Source organism: Nilaparvata lugens, chromosome 13 (genome assembly GCF_014356525.2).
Source record: "Nilaparvata lugens isolate BPH chromosome 13, ASM1435652v1, whole genome shotgun sequence".
Classification (NCBI taxonomy): domain Eukaryota; kingdom Metazoa; phylum Arthropoda; class Insecta; order Hemiptera; family Delphacidae; genus Nilaparvata; species Nilaparvata lugens.
Genome location: NC_052516.1, coordinates 7,162,775 through 7,181,148, shown reverse-complemented (window position 1 = coordinate 7,181,148; position 18,374 = coordinate 7,162,775). Strand labels below are relative to the sequence as shown.

At 31.8% G+C, this 18,374-nt stretch overlaps 2 protein-coding genes across 2 annotated transcripts in view; both read right to left on the bottom strand.

Moving 5' to 3' along the window:
- LOC111049926 overlaps positions 1–2,105 on the bottom strand; it is a 145,206-nt gene extending 143,101 nt beyond the window's left edge. Inside the window, exon 1 of the mRNA XM_039439692.1 lies at positions 1,821–2,105. The gene's annotated coding sequence lies outside the window, so the exon portion shown is untranslated. The remainder of the gene's footprint in view (positions 1–1,820) is intronic.
- Positions 2,106–18,006: 15,901 nt separating this feature from the next.
- The window catches only part of LOC111043678 (dual specificity protein phosphatase Mpk3), a 46,590-nt gene continuing 46,222 nt past the window's right edge, over positions 18,007–18,374 (bottom strand). The window contains exon 7 of the mRNA XM_039439691.1: positions 18,007–18,374. This exon is cut by the window's right edge and continues 704 nt beyond it. The gene's annotated coding sequence lies outside the window, so the exon portion shown is untranslated.

Sequence of the window (18,374 nt, the reverse complement as noted above, 5' to 3'; positions counted from 1 at the left end):
TGTGATATTATAGTGAACTATTAAAACTTCCATGAACAAAAAAATTTGATAGATTTTGTGTGGTACACCCAAGATGACTTAGAACTCGACGATTAATCTAGAGTTCAATAATAAATTGAAGAACGTAGATATGTCAAAACAGAATTAGTTTTCATAGATCAGATCTACAAATATGCCATCATATAGGACGTTTATGTTTCAAATTTCAAGTCGATTTCTTGTTAACTCAAGCCGATTACTGTCGACTACTGTCTATTATTACTGCTTTGTTGGGGAGAGAGTGAAAGAACGACACAGTATGAGAGACTACCAACGTCACATAACTTCACGAGAAATAACTAACGAATCCCGTGTTTCGGATGGACACGTTAAGTCGTCGGTCCCGGCTGCCTAAAAAGCAGTCGTTAGGTCATGTCAGAGGCCCTGAAATTGATCAGTTGCGACCTGAAAGCTCAGACACCAGACCTCAGCCAGCCAGGTCACTCGATATTATTATTATTACGAGAAATAACTAATACTATCGGCTTGACTGGCAGTGGAATTTGCAACATAAACACCCTTTAACATGGGATATCCTCGTATGCTATCTTTCCTCTATGCCTTTAATGAGTGATAATGAGAAAACTTTTCAAGGTAAACACTTGAGATTAAGGTTGAAGATTTTGCGTAGGGATTGTTGTAGGTTGAAGGAAGTACATATATAGCAGATGTCATCAATCAGTGTTGAAGCCTTGCAGTTGTCAGCTAAATGCATTCTAACCGCATCACATTAATTTGCATTCAAAGGATTTATATCCTTCTTATTCAATTATTAAGACAATGTACCATAATTACACTGTGATTACACTCATCTACCATAGTGAGGTCCACGTTATAATGGCATTGGAGAAAGATAGCAGACCAACGTTGCCGATCCTGTCTTGTCAATGCCTTCTATAGACGGTAGCTGATGCAATATTAACTGTTCATTCTTGTTTAAAATAATAAATAATATTATATAGACTATAGACGGTTTATTGATGTAATATTAACTGTTCATTCTTGTTTAAAATAATAAATAATATTATATTAAGCAAGAAATTATATTTTTCAATAATTTCATAACTAGGATGGAATATTTTGTCAATTAATTAATAATTCTACATTGTTGGAAGACGATCTGGACGATCAGAGTAAAGCGAGAAAGAGATAGCGCTATCCGCTTTGTTGAATGATAGACAAGGATAGCAATACCATCGCTAATCAAACACTGCCATTATAATGTGGGAATCACTATAGCACAGTTACAAGGAAGAATACAATATATTTTCGTATTCAGTTCTATGTTGATTACAATATATGATGGATTAAACACAAATAATTGACAATATAATGAACAATATTGAATGAATCTTACAATTACTGTATTCTCCTGTTATGGAAGAGAGTAAATCCTTGGAATGTGTTGAACATATTATATCGTCAAATTTGTTCAGAAATTATTATAAACTGGATAAAGCTTGCATTCCAATGGGAACTCTGCTCTCTTGAGCAGAAAGACAATAGCATTAATTCTAATGGGGGTGTTCACACATATGAAGTCACCAATCTGTGAACACTTCCAAGAGAATGTATGTATTTCTTTTTCTAACCCCAGTGCAGAAATTCATTAGAATTCGCAGCTCTGTGAATACAATGTTTTGTTTTTTTAGAAGAGATAATTAACTGGGAAATGGGCTATCGTTGTACCTCTGGAGTTCTCTCTTATTTTTGATAAAAATTAGGAAATTTGAATTGAAATTACATCCCTCTAGTATCTACCAACCATTAAAGTCACTCACCTTCAAGTAGAATTTGAAGCAGTCTTGAAGGGAGGTTCCAAAAATACTTTCACCAAAAACCGCTCCTAAAAACACCTGACACAGAGACAAGTGCCGCTCACAAAAGAATTTTGAAACCCCTAATTTTCTCCCCACTCACGAAATTGTCAAAAAATCTACCCCACACTTGACACTAGGAACCGCGTTGGAGAAAAATTTGTGATTTTTTTTTTAAATCTAGGAACTAAACAAATGCACTTTGGATGATCCTTAACCGCGGTCAAAGTCTTCAGGACTAATGAAAAACTTTTCGAACCGCCGGTGGAACTCTCAGTGTACCTGTGGCCACAGGTTAGCCAACTTTCCCTCTCACACTGTGCGCTACCGACGAATATTCCCTCTGAGTGTACGAAATTTCCCTCCTTGAAAAAAATTGTATGACAAACCTCCTGGACACTGAAGTCACTAAGTGAACAACAAAATATTTCTAACCGGGTTATCCAAGGTATACTTTTGTGATGAAGTGTTTTATTAAGAATCTTCTCATTTCATTCATAGTGAGGTCCACGTTATAATAGCAGTGTTTGATTAGCAATGGTATTGCTATCCTTGTCTATCATTCAACAAAGCGGATAGTGCTATCTCTTTCTCGCTTTGCTCTATTGCCGGATCTTTTTTCAAAAATGTAGAAATAATAATTAATTAACATAATATTTCATTTTAATTATGAAAATTCATTATGAAATTATCGAAAAGCATAATTTCTTGCTTAAAAAAATATTATTGATTATTTTAAACGAGAATGAACGGTTAATATTACATTAATGAGCCGGTATCAGCTATCGTCTGTAGGAGGCATTGACAAGACAGAGGATCGGCAACGTTGTTCTCCTATCTTTCTCCACTGCCATTAGAAACGTGGACCTCACTATAAAGTGAGATATAAGATATACTTTGAACAGTCAGCATTAGTTGAATAATAAGTATTGGTTTTTATTATGAGGAATTCTAACAGAAAGAAGTGAATATAACTGTTATTGTAGATGCAGTAATGCAATATATGCAAGTGACCTACTTTTGTGGTCTAATAATCATAATGATTCAGTCATTGGAAAAATGACAGATTGAAAGAAATTCTTCTATTTATAAGATGTTCTAAGAAGTTCTATTTACAGATGTCATGGTTATGTAGATCTATAGTGAGGTCCACGTTATAATGGTAGTGGAGAAAGATAGGAGAGCAACGTTGCCGATCATCTTGTCAATGCTTTCTTTAGACGGTAGCTGATACAGGTTTATTGATGTAATATTAACTCCTAATTTAATATTCTCGTTTAAAATAATCAAGCTTTTTTTATTAAACCAGAGATTAAAATTTTCAAAAATTGAATAATTAAGATGGAATATTTTGTTAATTATTATCAATTCCACATTGTTAAAAGACGATCTGGCAACAGAGCAAAGCAAGAAAAAGATAGTGCTATCCGCTTTGTTGAATGATAGACAAATATAGTATTACTATTGCTAATCAAACACTGCCATTATAACGTGGACTTTACTATAGGTGTTTAATAAATGTGTGATGTAAAAATCAATCAATTAGTTAATAATGTTTATTCAGTTGTGAAAGAATTGTTGATGATCATATTATATCATATCATTTCATGGAAGGTGAATCGAAAACAATATTCAAGAAATTATTGGTTGAAACTGATCTATAGTGAGTTCCAAGTAATAATGGTGGTGAAGTATGATAGGAGAACAGCGTTGCCGAATCTCTGCCTTGTAATGCCTTCATTAGACGGTAGCTGATTGACTGTTCATTCCTGTTAAAAATTATCAATAATTATTATATTTCATTTGACACGAGAATGAGCAGTTGAAATTACATCAATAAACCTGTATCAGCTACCGTCTATAGAAGGCATTGACAAGACAGAGGATCGGCAACGTTGTTTTCCTATCTTTCTCCACTGCCATTGAAACGTGGACTTCACTATAATGGATATTTGATTTGATTTCGATGTGATTTGATTTCCATTGAGAAATTTCAATAATTTTATTCTAACATTTTTAGCTATTAAATTTCTTATGATCCTAATTATTCATTGATTTATTTATACATTGATAATACAATGAACAACAGGCTTAAAGCCCAAAACTGTCCCTTTCCCAAATTTGGATAGAAATTGTCCAATAATAGGTCATGTTTATCACGTCTTAAGTTGTGTTCAATTTTGAATCCAAATTATCTATATAATATATAAAAGCGAAATGGCACTCACTCACTGACTGACTGGCTGACTGACTCACTCACTCACTCACTCACTCGCAGTACTAAAAATCTACCGGACCAAAAACGTTCAAATTTGGTAGGTATGTTCAGTTGGCCCTTTAGAGGCGCACTAAGAAATCTTTTGGCAATATTTTGACTCTAAGGGTTGTCTTTAAGGGTTTAAAGTTCGTCTTTTAGCATGTATATTCTTCTTCTCCCAATCTCTTAATTATAATTGCTTAATAATTATGTTTCTACATTTCCAAAAACATATTTGGCATGGTTGCGGAACTAGAAAAGGATAGTACTACCTGATTTGTCTAATGATAACAAGGATAGCAACATCATAGTTTGTCAAATACTGTCATTATAACTCACTTTAGTATTTATGTTTCCTTTTTTGTGTAGTTGAGAAGTTGATATTGTGGTAATTATTCAAATTAAATAAAAATACTAAGAAATTGTCTAAAACCACAGATTTTGATTCTAAGTATCAATAAATCTGTGGTTTTTGACAATTTCTTAGTATGTTTGATCAGTAGTTATTTTTGGTGAAGCTATGTGACGCTGGTAGTCTCTCATACTGTGCCGTTCTTACACTCTCACCCCAACAAAACAGTAATAATAGACAGTAGTCGATATAATTAGCTTGAGTTAACAAGAAATCGGCTGAAATTTGGAGCATCAACTTCCTTTACCAGGGGATATCCCCTTATGCTAACTTTTCTCTATGCTAATTCTTGATTCTTAAAACATTCCTAATCTCCATTACAAATTTTCATCCTTCATTTCCCATTTTCCATTCTGCTTCCTCAATTCTTCATCCTCCATTCATTCTAAGAGGGTTAAGTGTAAGAGAGGGCCGACTGCGCCCTAACTTCGTTCTCCCAGGTCAAAACTGGAGGCAGTCATTCTATTCTATTCTATTCTACTTTCCCAATTCCTTGCATTCTATTTTATAATGTAGTGCTGTTTTCTATTTAGCATAGCATACCTGGGCCAAGCCTTTCTTCAGCATACAACAGTCAAAGACCTGTCCTGTCTAATTGTCTGCATACTTCCAGAAGTAGCGGGAATTTAACAGGGAATTTCTGTTCAAAGACAGGGAAATTTCTGCTTGATGGTGGGGGAATTTCGCCATACACCTGGTCGTAAAGAGGTGGGTGTTGCATTCATACATATATGTTGTGTATTGCTATATATACATGCATACATGCATATTCATGTCCCCTATATTGTGATCTATATATAGTACCACGTTTATATGGTCTGCAGTTGAGATAGACAATGTAGTGTATATCTATAGTGATGTCCACGTTATAATGGTATTTGATTAGTATTAGTGATGCTATCCCAATCATATTATAATATTATGATCTGTAATTGCCAATGAATAAAAATGAAAATACTCTTGTGGATGAAAAAACTGCGTGCGGTCTACTGTTCAAAGAACTACTAGTAACGTGGATCTCATTATAGAACTGAAACTCTTTATTTTGAGGTAAGCTACTTCCAAAACGTTCTCATTTCTCTCATTTTCATCCATTCGTTTTTATTTATAATGAAAATTCGTTTTTATTTGTTAATTGATTTTATTATCATCTTCATTATCTTCCTCTTCCTTTTCTCTCTCTTGTTGAAGTTTTTCCCAGTTCTTGTTCTAGATATCTTCTTCTTCTCTCTTTCTCTTCTTCTTCTCCTCCTCCTCTTCCTCACACTCCTGCTCCTCCTCCTCCTTCTCCTCCTCCTCCTTCTCCTGTCTTCTTCTTCTTCTTTTCCTCCTCTTCCTCCTCCTCCTCCTCCTCCCCTCCTCCTCCTCCTGTCTTCTCCTTCTTCATCATCTTACTTTTCTTCTTCTTTTCCTTTCCATTTTCTTCCTCCACCTCTTCAAACCAATCTTACTTCCATTTCCAGGATTAGCTTCTTCATTCCTTCTATACCTATTACTAGATATTTTTATTCAAATAATTATTCACGCCTCCAAATTACTTTTTCAACTATCATCATATACATCATTCGTTAGGAAATTAAATTATCTTCAAAAATAGTCTCCTATCAAATTTTGCTACACACAACCATTCAAAAGTTATAATGAAAAATCTACTTGATAGACTTGCTATTTAGAAAATGATCATGACAGCTGAAATACAGAATGATGTGTCAGGCTTCTTGAAAGCAGGCGATTGCTGAAGGGGTCGCTTATGACATCTAGCGGTAGAATTTGTAACTAGACTGCAACAACAATGTTACAGCGCTTCAGTTTTCTTCATATTGTGACTTTGTTTTCAATTATTTACTCTAAATGTTTACAAAAATTGTCGAGAATAAAATTCTCTATGATTTGAGATAGTAAACAGGTATGATTTGTTGAATAATAGAGTCGAAATCTATAAAAATAAACAGCCAACTTACCTACCCAAAACTAAATACTCAATTAAAATAATGATTTTAACTTTCAGTCGCATTAAATAGCGTGAAAGTCTTGTGAATTGATAGACTGTTTTATATTCTTAAAATCTCTTCCAGTAATACTCTTTAAAACAGCTTAATTCAAGATAACTAGATAAGAAAACTGTGCCTGTTACAGAAACTGTGTCAAAGTACTGCTTTTGAATAAACGTTAGTTCTCATTAAATCCGCTAGAATGGGCGAGCGAGGCCTTCTGTAATATTTCAAAACTGGATCATTTTGAGGTAAGATGAGTTAAATCTCAAAGTATGAAAAATTGTACTTTATGCCATTTTGATCTATAACTTAACTTCTAAACGGTGGATTGTAGGGAAAATTTTATTTGTAAGATTTTATAGAGAATTGAATTATCTATAGAGTCATTTGAGAACATCATCAGATACATATAAATCAAAGATTATATTACTGCTTTAATTATACACTTTCTCAACTGAGAAAGCCAAACCTCTCTATTTTTTGCTTATTTATGGCTTTGTCTTGATAGTAACGGAAAAATATGTCATCACGACATGATCTTTTTACCGTTTCATTGTCTACAAGTTATGTCTCTGGAGATTTTTCGATAAAATAGCTTTTAAAGATAGAATTTGAGAAAATATGAAGCAATGTCTAGCTTTATTGGCTGACAGCTAGAAAATAATAATATGATAGCTTTGGCTGTACTTATTGAGTTGGATGGAAGTCAGATGTCACTTCATGGAAATTGGTAGTACTTTTAATTTCTTGAATATATCTTTTGAACGGTGCGTTCGAGACCAATGTTTGATATAACATTTTTTGTAGAGAATAAAATTTTCTATTAGATGAATATGATAAATTCCTTCGTAATTCAGAAATTTCGGAGAAATGGGACACTTACCATAAGCTCCCGAATTCCAAAGCCTAAATACTTGTTATGATTTCTACTGAATTTTTGATTCAAGTCCTACTTCTTCCTCCTCTTCTTCCTCTTCTTCTTCTTCTTCTTCTCCTCCTGTTTTCTTCTTCTTCTTTTTCTTCTTCTCATGTTTTCTTCTTCTTCTTTTTCTTCTTCTCATGTTTTCTTCTTCTTCTTCTTCTTCTTCTTCTTCTTCTTCTTCTTCTTCTTCTTCTTCTCTTCTTCTTCTTCTTCTTCTTCTTCTTCTTCTCCTTTCTTCTTCTTCTTCTTCTTCTTCTTCTTCTTCTTCTCTTCTTCTTCTTCTACTGTTACTACTACTTATTCTTCATCATCTCCTCATCCTTCTCCTTTTCCTATTAATTTTCTCAATTTTCTTTAGTCAAGAGACAAAGTAGCCTACCGGTTGCACAACAGCCGGTTAAATTTTAACCTTCATTTATTTCAGGAGAGCCAATCAGAAAAGACGGCTTCTCTGATTGGTTCTCGTGGAATAATCACGGTTAAAATTTAACCGGCTGTTGTGCAACCGGTCCTAGAACTACAATGCATTATAAAACAGTATTCACTCAGGTCATTAGCTTGTAGCCTATATAGTAGCCTACTATATAGTATTTGTAGGCGTGCTAATTTCTAACGGTCCATGGGCTATAACCATAGTAATATTGCTATATTTATACAGTGCTATAGTTTTAGCTGTAACCATACTAATATTGCCATAGTATGTGCTGTAACTATATTAATATTCCTATATTTATAGTGCTATAAGTATAACAGTAACACCTTTTCACGCAAACATACAGTACTAAACTTATTCAGGCGCAAAAACCTGATTACACCTTCTCTATAACTATACATAAATAACCGATTGCACCATATATTATTATTACTACACTATCTATATCTATACACATCGATATCTATAGATATAGTGCCTCATAATATTTTAATGAGGAGACTGGAAGTATCTATACACATAGATGTCTATAGATATAGTGCCTCATAATATATTAATGAAGAGACCGGAAGTAAAATGGACCGGAAACAAGTGATCGTGATTCAACCCCACCCCTTTTCCAGTTCTTCTATACCCTCACACAAAATTTGTATTATCAAACCCCCTCATCGTAGATGAAGGTTTTTTTTCTAAAAACTAGATCTAGAGAGATCACCTGCCGTTAAAGTGATGTTGATTCGAATGAGCTTGCTCGTCTATTATTTATTACCCGCGTGTATATAGACAGACGATCAATATATTCTTGTGCATATTACCATAGAGGAAAGATAGCATAAGTAGATATCACATAATATAGGGCGTTTATGTTCCAATTTTCAATGTTAAACTCAAGCCGATAGTCCTTTAGTGAGGTCCACGCTATAATGACAGTGGAGAGAGATAGGAGAAAATCTTGATAGGAGAAAAGATTGCCGATCTTCTGTCTTGTCGATGCCTTCTATAGACGGTAGTTGATACAGGTTTATTGATGTAATATTAACTGTTTATTCTCGTTTAAAATAATCAATTATATTTTAGAGTGATGTTGATTCGAATAAGATTGCTCGTCTATTATTTATTACCCGCGTATATAGACGATTAATATATTCTTGTGCATATTACCATAGAGAGAAGATAGCATAAGAAGATATCCCATATTAGAAGTCGTTTATGTTCCAATTTTCAATGTTGAACTTATAGACTGTAGCTGATATAGGTTTATTGATGTAATACTAACTGTTTATTCTCAAATAGGAGGTTTAATGTAGGGCGTTCATGTTCCAAATTTCACTGTTTACACAAGCCAATAGTCCTGGTAGTTGTCTTTGGTGAAGCTATGTGACGCTGGTAGTCTCTCATACTGTGCCGTTCTCACACTCTTACCCGGCCAAATCAATAATAATAGACAGTAGTCGAAAGCAATCGGCTTGAAATTTGGAACAAAAATATGACCTATACCATGGGATATCTTATTCTTATGCTATCTCTTCTCTATTATATTACAGAGGACTTCTAATAATATATATACACACACTCTTTGTCGACAGTAGATATATTCCACGATCTGGCAACGTTGCGGAGCTAGAAGAGAGGATAACTTACCTCTATCTGCTTTATCAAATGATAGCAACATCATTCTTTAATCAAATACTGCCATTATAACGTGCACCTCACTATAGAGAAGGCTGTGGTCAAGAACCCTGTAGAGGTGTCTCCAGCTCCACCCTAATGAATTTACTATATGTAGTCTAGAATTATTCATTTGAAATGAAGGTATTCTGTACAATTTTGAACCTGAATTTGTTGATAGTCATTCAAAGCTTGAAACTCATAAAATACCAAAGAGTTGAAAAATTGGACAGTTCTATCAGGATCTTCAATCTTCTCTCAAGTTATTGCTATAAAAGGTTCACAATGGAATGGAATTTAAATCATTTTCTCTGTAATTGTTTTTCCCTTCCACATGGATATTAGTCAAGCTTTACTGTAGGCTTATTTCAGACGCATAATCCAGATGAATAACATGATTTACAACTGAATTGAACGACTACAGGTGACCTTGAGTTCCAATCTCCAATACTTGCAAGCAATTGAAATAGATAACTGGCTAGTCTGCAGTCTGTACTAGTTCTGATTTAAACTATAGATATAATTTTCAAATAATTCGAGCTACAGATATGAGTTTCAACTATATAACTGGCTAATGTAGTTCTTACTGAGTAATCCTATTCAATTAATGCAGAAGGATAACTGCATACTATCAAAGTAGTCAATATGGTAGTTTTATTAGAAAACAGCCATAGAGTGAGCCTCAGGTCAATCCATAAGCATTAAAATTATTCATGAAGAATGCTCACAGCTCAAAATATATGTCTCACTATAGATTGAGTCATCAAATAGCTTAAATAGTGATCTCGCTGTACAGAATAGTTTAAAAAATCTGGTGTGGCGCACTCACACAACTTTCCTTGCCGTTATGAAAATTGATCACCTGACGCTAGTGTTCACGTGCATCTCAAGTCTACTATTCAAAGATCTGAGCCAGCTGCTGGTGACAGGCCAATAACGCTGGAGACACATGAGGTCTGCTATCTTTTCATAGTGAATCATTTAATAGAATCAACAGTTTGCAATTGAATAATCATATTTTCAATTATTCAAAGTGAAAATATTACAAAACATAGATTGTAAAGATTTTCATGCTGAATCTTTTCCACTTGAATTTGTTTGTTTATAAATTGTATCTGGAACCTGATAATTGGTAATCTGAAATCAATCTTTGCATGGACGGGGCGGAGCTCCTGGAATTTTTACAGATATGGGACTTGTGGCAGTTGACAGAGCTTATCAATGACTATTTTATGTATAAATTTGATAAAAATCGTTGAAGCCGTTTTCGATAAAATCGCGAAAAACCATGTTTTTGACAACATTTTCACCATTTTAGCCGCCATCTTGAATTGCATTTGATCGAAATTGTTCGTGTCGGATCCTTATAGTGTAAGGATCTTAAGTTTCAAATTTCAAGTCATTCCGTTAATTGGGAGATGAGATATCGTGTCCAAAGACACACATACACTCATACACACACATACAGACCATTACCCAGAAACCACTTTTTTGGACTCAAGGGACCTTGAAACGTATAGAAATTTTTAAATTGAAGTACCTTTTCTTCGGAAAGCAATATACTTCCCTTACTTATGGTAATAGGGCAAGGAAAGTAAAAACTGTGAACTCACTACCGACTTATTTGATTAAAGAGAAAACCTGTTGCCAGTCTCATAGGAGCGTGATAAGTTTATGGCAGCAAAATAGTCTTAAGGAATGTTAGTTCCCGACGTCATAAAAATGTTATGACACAATTTCTCAAGCTACATTACTCATCTATGAGACAGACTTGGTTATGTAACAATAATATACAGAGGAGTTCAATAAATGTATACACTTTGGACCAAGCATTTCTTCATACGTTTACAAATGAGTTAGTAGATCAGGAAGCTCTCTGATTGGCTGAGAGATCGGGAATCAGCTGATAATCAACCAATCGGAGAGCTTTCTGCCCTGCCGAATCGTAAAACTGAAATAGGATACTTGAGGTGAATAATGTACAGATTATACTTTTCATCATGTTACATAATATTTATTTATTTATTTACCATGGTATCAGTGTTTCAACAACGAACATATGAAAAATACATTAATATCATTGAATGCATTAACAGTAATTAATTAATAAATATCGAAGAATCATTGTTGTCTTATAAGACTTGTCCATATTAGAATGTATATAATATATAGTATTTATTTATAGTTTAAACTCTCTCTTAATTTTACCTTAAATCTTACAGTGAATCAGTTAACATTGTTAGACAGATATATTCTAGAATTTTTCTAGAATTCTAGAAGAAGAATGATTTTTATTGAATCAAATCAGAGGATCAGGAATCAGTCAAAGGATATCTTCGAAAATTATACACTACTGAACAGAATCTGGATTCAGCTATGAAGTTAGAAAGCTTTATAAAAGTTCATCTAATTGAAAATATAGATTTAATTCAATTTATAGAAGCATACAAGTTGATAGTTGAAGTTGTCAACTGTTAAAAAACAGTTATTTTATTTAACGAAACAACTTAGTCAATCGTCAACTGTTAAGTCAGCTTTCTAATTATTATATTCAATACTTTTTATGTTTTACAAGTTATTAGTTGAAATCATCAACTGTTAACCAGTCAATCTTTAACTGTTAAGTCATTTTCCTATCTATTTAATAATATTATTTATGCCAAGGAAATAATAGTTATAAAACGACTAGTCAGATTTATTCAACTGTTGAAGGAAAATATTTGAAATCTTCATCAGTGAGAAACCCTCTATAAATGTAATATTTCTAGGGATTTCTTGTTGCGATATTTTTCAATAATAAGAAGATTTGTGCTCTCTATAAATAGTAACTTATTGAGAATTTTGTTATCATAATTATGTTAAAAATAAGACTTTGTACTCAAGTAATGAACAAGATATTTTTTGTAAAAATCCCACTCAAGAAATGCAGTTAAAGTTCTGTTGATGATATAATGGCGAAAATCTATACACTTGTACTTTTGGTAATCTAATCTAGAAATCAAAGAATACTGAAAGTAAAAATTTTGAAAACATAAATTCAAATTTAAATTGAATAAAATTGAGACTAAATAAGAAAATTCAACATCAGTGATTGTCTGGAAACTCCGAATGAAAAAGAAAACTCAAAACACAAAACTCAATCAAATAAGGCATTTTAATAAAAATACAAAATTAGACAAAAAACATTTATACAATTATTGAAATACTCAATTTATGGCAACCGCTACAAATTGCTAGTTAATACAAATAATGGAATTAAATTAAATAAATATTCTCGCATCTAAGAGTGTAATACTGCACTATAGAAATCTACCCAGAACTTATTTAATTCCTCAACGTTTTGGCACAATATATTTCAGAAGTGATATACAAGAAACAAGTATGCTGATATACTAAAATAATACTTAATATCATTAGGTAACTTTAAATGCCATTAATAATACAATAACGCACGTGAATAACATGATTATATCGTTATTACTAGGGACTGTATAAGATTGATTAGTTAATCTTAATTAAACAATTAAATAAAAAAAGCTGATAAGGTTGGATGGCAGTCTTCATTTAATGAGTCACTTAAAAACTAATCAATCTACATGTTTTTAAACCAATAAAAAGTAATTAAACACATCATTTGGCAATAATAAGAATTGAAAATACTTTTGACCAATAATATAGATGAAGTTGAAAAAAAATTCAAATCAAAAATTTGTATGGAATTTGTAGAAAATCTGAGTAAGTCAACTTAGAAAATTGTAATAGAAATTGAATTTAATGGAGAATTTGAGGGTGGAAGGTGAATATACAGCAAATTATACCCAAGTAAATTTCAGAATAGGTGAAAAATACAATTTTTTACAGGGAAAGTTGTAAACAAAGGATTGTGCGTGATAATTTGTACACGAGCTTTTGAATAAAAAATTAATCAATTGAATACAATTAAATTAAATAAAAGTGTTATTGAATAAAAAATTAACAATTGTATTTTATGGTTAAATTCTCTTCATTTTCCAAACCACCCTCGTAATTTCCTTCAAATTAATGAAATACTATTAATAAGTGAATAAAAATTACTTTTGATTGTTTATTTATTTATCAACAACATTATGCATTTATGAAAAACATATTTTTGTAATAATTCCCAGTCGTGATAGCTGTGAAACTCGGTTCAAATTGAGGTTAAATACTGACGAACCTACTAAATACCAATTTAGGTTTGAATACTGATAGACCATTTAAATACAAATCCAAATTAAAATACTGATTAACCAGTGATCAAAGTTCAAAATCGGATTAAAATGCGGTTCCACTCAAAACAAACATGAATGAATTAAAATCACAAGAATATAATACAGGAAAATAGAATCCCATGAAACCATGTTTCACAGCTATAGAGCATAACTGGTATCAACGACAATACAAAATAATTTCTAATTACAAAGAGGATACAGTCTACAAGAGCAGTGTGTTCTAAAAAGATTCCAAACATAAAAATGTGATATCACAATATTTTATTTTAAAAATTAATCAAAAAAATGTCAACAGCAATGAATTTGATGACAGTCTTTATTTTGAGCCATTGCTTGACATTGTTATTACGACTACTTGGATGGAAGAATCCATTAAAGATTAATTATAACTTGTACTATCTCTGATAAAGATAAAACACCGATATGATTTAATCCACAAAACTTAATATACATACACTATAATATATAGTAATAATTTATGGACTACTTTTTAGTAAACAAACAATATACATTCTTAATTATCATTGAAATTCAGTTCAAACTGTTGTCAGTATTACTCATAAATAGCATTAAAGCTCCCCAATTCAATATACACTGACAATTTGACGTGAACCTCAATAATATACTTATACTCTGTACACATTAAAGTCTTCATTCCATTACATTTTACAATAATATATCTTATATATTTATACTATAAATTCATTAAAGCTTTCTTTAGCTAACATACATATGTATTCATTGATGTGGGTTCTAAGCATCGGTTGTGGAGAGGTTGATTAAATAAATAATATTATTCTAGAAGTTTCACTCGTTCAGAAATATTTACAAAAGTTCGGTAACCGAGGAAAGATGTTTTAGTAGACTTTGCAACATAGATACAAATAATTATCTTCATGATTATCATTGTAACTCATAAATAAAATTGAGAGAATCGAGTTTATTTGATCAGAAAATGAGCAATATGGTAGTTTTTCTGAATTCAAAAGTAATTGTTTCAATTGTTTGGTGAGAAAATTAGACAAAATTTTATAAAATGAAGAAAACATAACCTATTTTCTGGACTATTTTATGAGTCAAAATTCGGGGGAGGAACAGTTTTGGGCTGTGCCTGTTGATTCTCCCCAAATTATTTTAAATAATAATTTTCTATCATTGAACCAATAAAATAATAATAATATTTAATGTGGAACAGCCTCAGAATCTTTCAATGAATCCAAGAACCAATAAAATAAATTGATAATTACTAGATGACACAAATTTCCTGAACTAAAAATTCAAAATTATTGGATTGATGTTGTCTTGAGAGTTTTTTCAGAACCCAAAAGAAACATAATTTGAATTTATAACCATTTAGAATTGATAACAAAGTGAACAATTTCACATTCAGTAAACAAAATTCTTCAACAGATGAAAGCTATTTGTTTCGATGGAAGGCTGAAATTACATGGGAAGACGTTTAAGAACAGAACCTTAATTCGTGAATAACAATTCTAAAAACATTTATTTTTCAAATAGCTGGGAAGACATAATTTCAATATATTTCTATTTAAGTTCATTGATAACAAATCGGACAATAACAAGAAGTATATATGATGAAAAAACATAAAAGCACCAAATTTGATTTATGTACAGAATGCAATGATATAAAAACTGAGAAGATGAAGTGATCTTGAAGGATAAAATTTTGAATTATTTAAAAATCATTCTGAACTGTTTTTGGTTAAAGCAATAATTGTTTCACTCCCTATCATTGTGATTATTTGTGTAAAGTCATGAATAATTATTGAAATATATCAAGATATAAGACGGAGATTGATCTATTTTGATTTCTGTTTTTAGTGGAAAAAAGAATACCTATCATTGTTTCTTATGAAGGTGTTCACATACTTTAAATGAAAAAATATCATTGTTTCTTATGAGAGTGTTCACGCAATTTAAATTAGAACCCATTGTTTTATATTGAAGTTTTCACACGCTTACAGTCCCCTCTGTGTGAAGACTCTCATATGAGCCAATGTTTTTCTTTTTCTTCCCAGTAGAGGATAAATACATTGGAAACCAGGGCTTGAAAACTAGAAATGTAGTTCCACATTCATAATATCCAACACAACCAATATTGATATTTATTATAGTTAATATTGATATAACAGGTATCAGTGAGATATCAAACTAAATATATGGAATGAATAATCTTATATGAAATAATAATACGGTAATCGATTTAACAAAATTGCAAATGGAATTATTCTGTCAAATACTCTGAAGAGTTCAAATATCAATAAAAAATAAAATATCCACAGTGAGGTTGGCTCAAAATTATCAACATTAAGTGCCGGTTGCACAAAAGCTGGTTAAATTTCAATTGTGATTAATTCAACGAGAACCAATCAGAGAAGACGTCTTATCAAAAAGGCCTTCTCTGATTGGTTCTCATGGAATTGATTAAATATTTATAAAACATAAAATATCCACAGTGAGGTTGGTTCAAAATTATCAACATTAAGTGCCGGTTGCACAAAAGCCGGTTAAATTTCAATTGTGATTAATTCAACGAGAACCAATCAGAGAAGCCGTCTTATCAAAAAGGCCTTCTCTGATTGGTTCTCATGGAATTAATCACGGTTGAATATTAACCGGCTTTTGGGCAACCGGGCCTTAGAATAAATCACACTATAGAAGAAAAATTGATTAAAAAAATCATAGAAAAAATATAATGTTCAAATTATAATTGAACACAGTATTTCCCGATTATAACGGTACCGTACTGTCTATTAAATTTCCAAACAACCTCTGTATATAGCTTTGTTTAAGGGTATGATTTTGTTAAATTACCATATAATATGTTTAATAACAGATCAAAAAAATAATTACTTCTTTCCAAGGAAAAAATTCTTCCCAAATTTTCCTGCACAATAATATCAAACAGGATAATTTACAGTCACAGTACTAAGGAAGCCTTATATAGTAAGATTGACATCTACCTGTCTGCATTACAGTGATGTCCACGTTATAATGGCAGTGGAGAAAGTTAGGAGAACAACGTTGCCGATTCTCTGCCTTGCCACTGCCACAGGATAGCTGATACCGGTTTATCTGATGTAATATTAATTGTTCATTCTTGTTTAAAAACAATCGTCAAGAAGATATATTTTTCAATGATTGAATAATACATTTTCATAGTAAATTGGGATTGAATATTCTGTTATAGTTACATTGTTAAAAACGATCTGGAACGTTAAGGAGCTAGAAAAGGATATCGCTATCTGCTTTGTCGAATAATGGACAAGGATAGCAACACCAATGTTAATCAAATACTGCCATTATAACGTGGACCTCACTATATACATGATAGATGTTACAAATATAATACATTATTCAAGATCTGTCTTGATTTGGACAGAGAGTATAAATTATTATTATTATATAATTTGTTAACACTGTTACAAGATAACACTGAAATATTACTATGCCACCGATTACCCGTATCTATATGTTGTATCAAAGTTCAACATTTTCACAAAAGTTGATACATCAATATTGAATTGTATTCAACCAATTCCACACAGCAGTTCAATGAGATTCGAATAATCATCATCATCTTATTCTCACCAATATTTGTACTCAAATCAGAACATTGAATTGATATCATCCACAAAATATTACTCAGTTAACATAATCAGTAGACCAATTCTAAACAATTTTGTCACAATTCAATACCTCAACCTTGAATCAGCATTCTATAGTGAGGTCCACGTTATAATGGCAGTGGAGAAAGATAGGAGAACTATCCTCTGTCTTGTCAATGTCTTCTATAGACGGTAGCTGATACAAGTTTATTGATGTAATATAAACTGTTCACTCTAAACCGGTCTTTCTTACTGTCAATAAATCAGTGGTTTTTGACAATTTCTTAGTCTTTTTATTTAATATGAATAATTACCAAAATATCAACTTATTCTCAACTACACAAAAAGTGTTCATTCTCGTTTAAAATATTATATTATATTTTATCAAGCAAGAAATTATATTTTTCAATAATTTCATAATCAAGTTGAATATTTTGTTGATTAATTCTACATTGTTAAAAACGATCTGGCAAGGCGAGAAGGAAATATCGCTATCCGCTTTGTTGAATGATGGACAAGGATAGCAATACCATTGTTAATCAAACACTGCCATTGTAACGTGGACCTCACTATAGAAGATCAACCCAATCGTCATTGATATTGTTATTCAATAAATTGTTTTTTAAATGTAATTAAATATTGATTATAACCACTCGAATTGTTAGTACTCTATTCATCAATTCCGATTTGCAATCTTTGAATAATTTTCCATGAACCAACAATCTAAAATGTATTGATTATTTTCAAAATTGATCAGAGCAACAGTGTATGATAGTGGGATGGTTACGAGATACAGTACAAACACTTTACCAACCATATAGATGCAGTGACATTTCAATAGATCAATATCAATATCATTATATTTCCAAGCATTGATTATATCAACCACTTTCACCAATGAATCAATTTTCTTCTGATCATATTAATCGTCCAAATCTGCATTGTTAACAAAA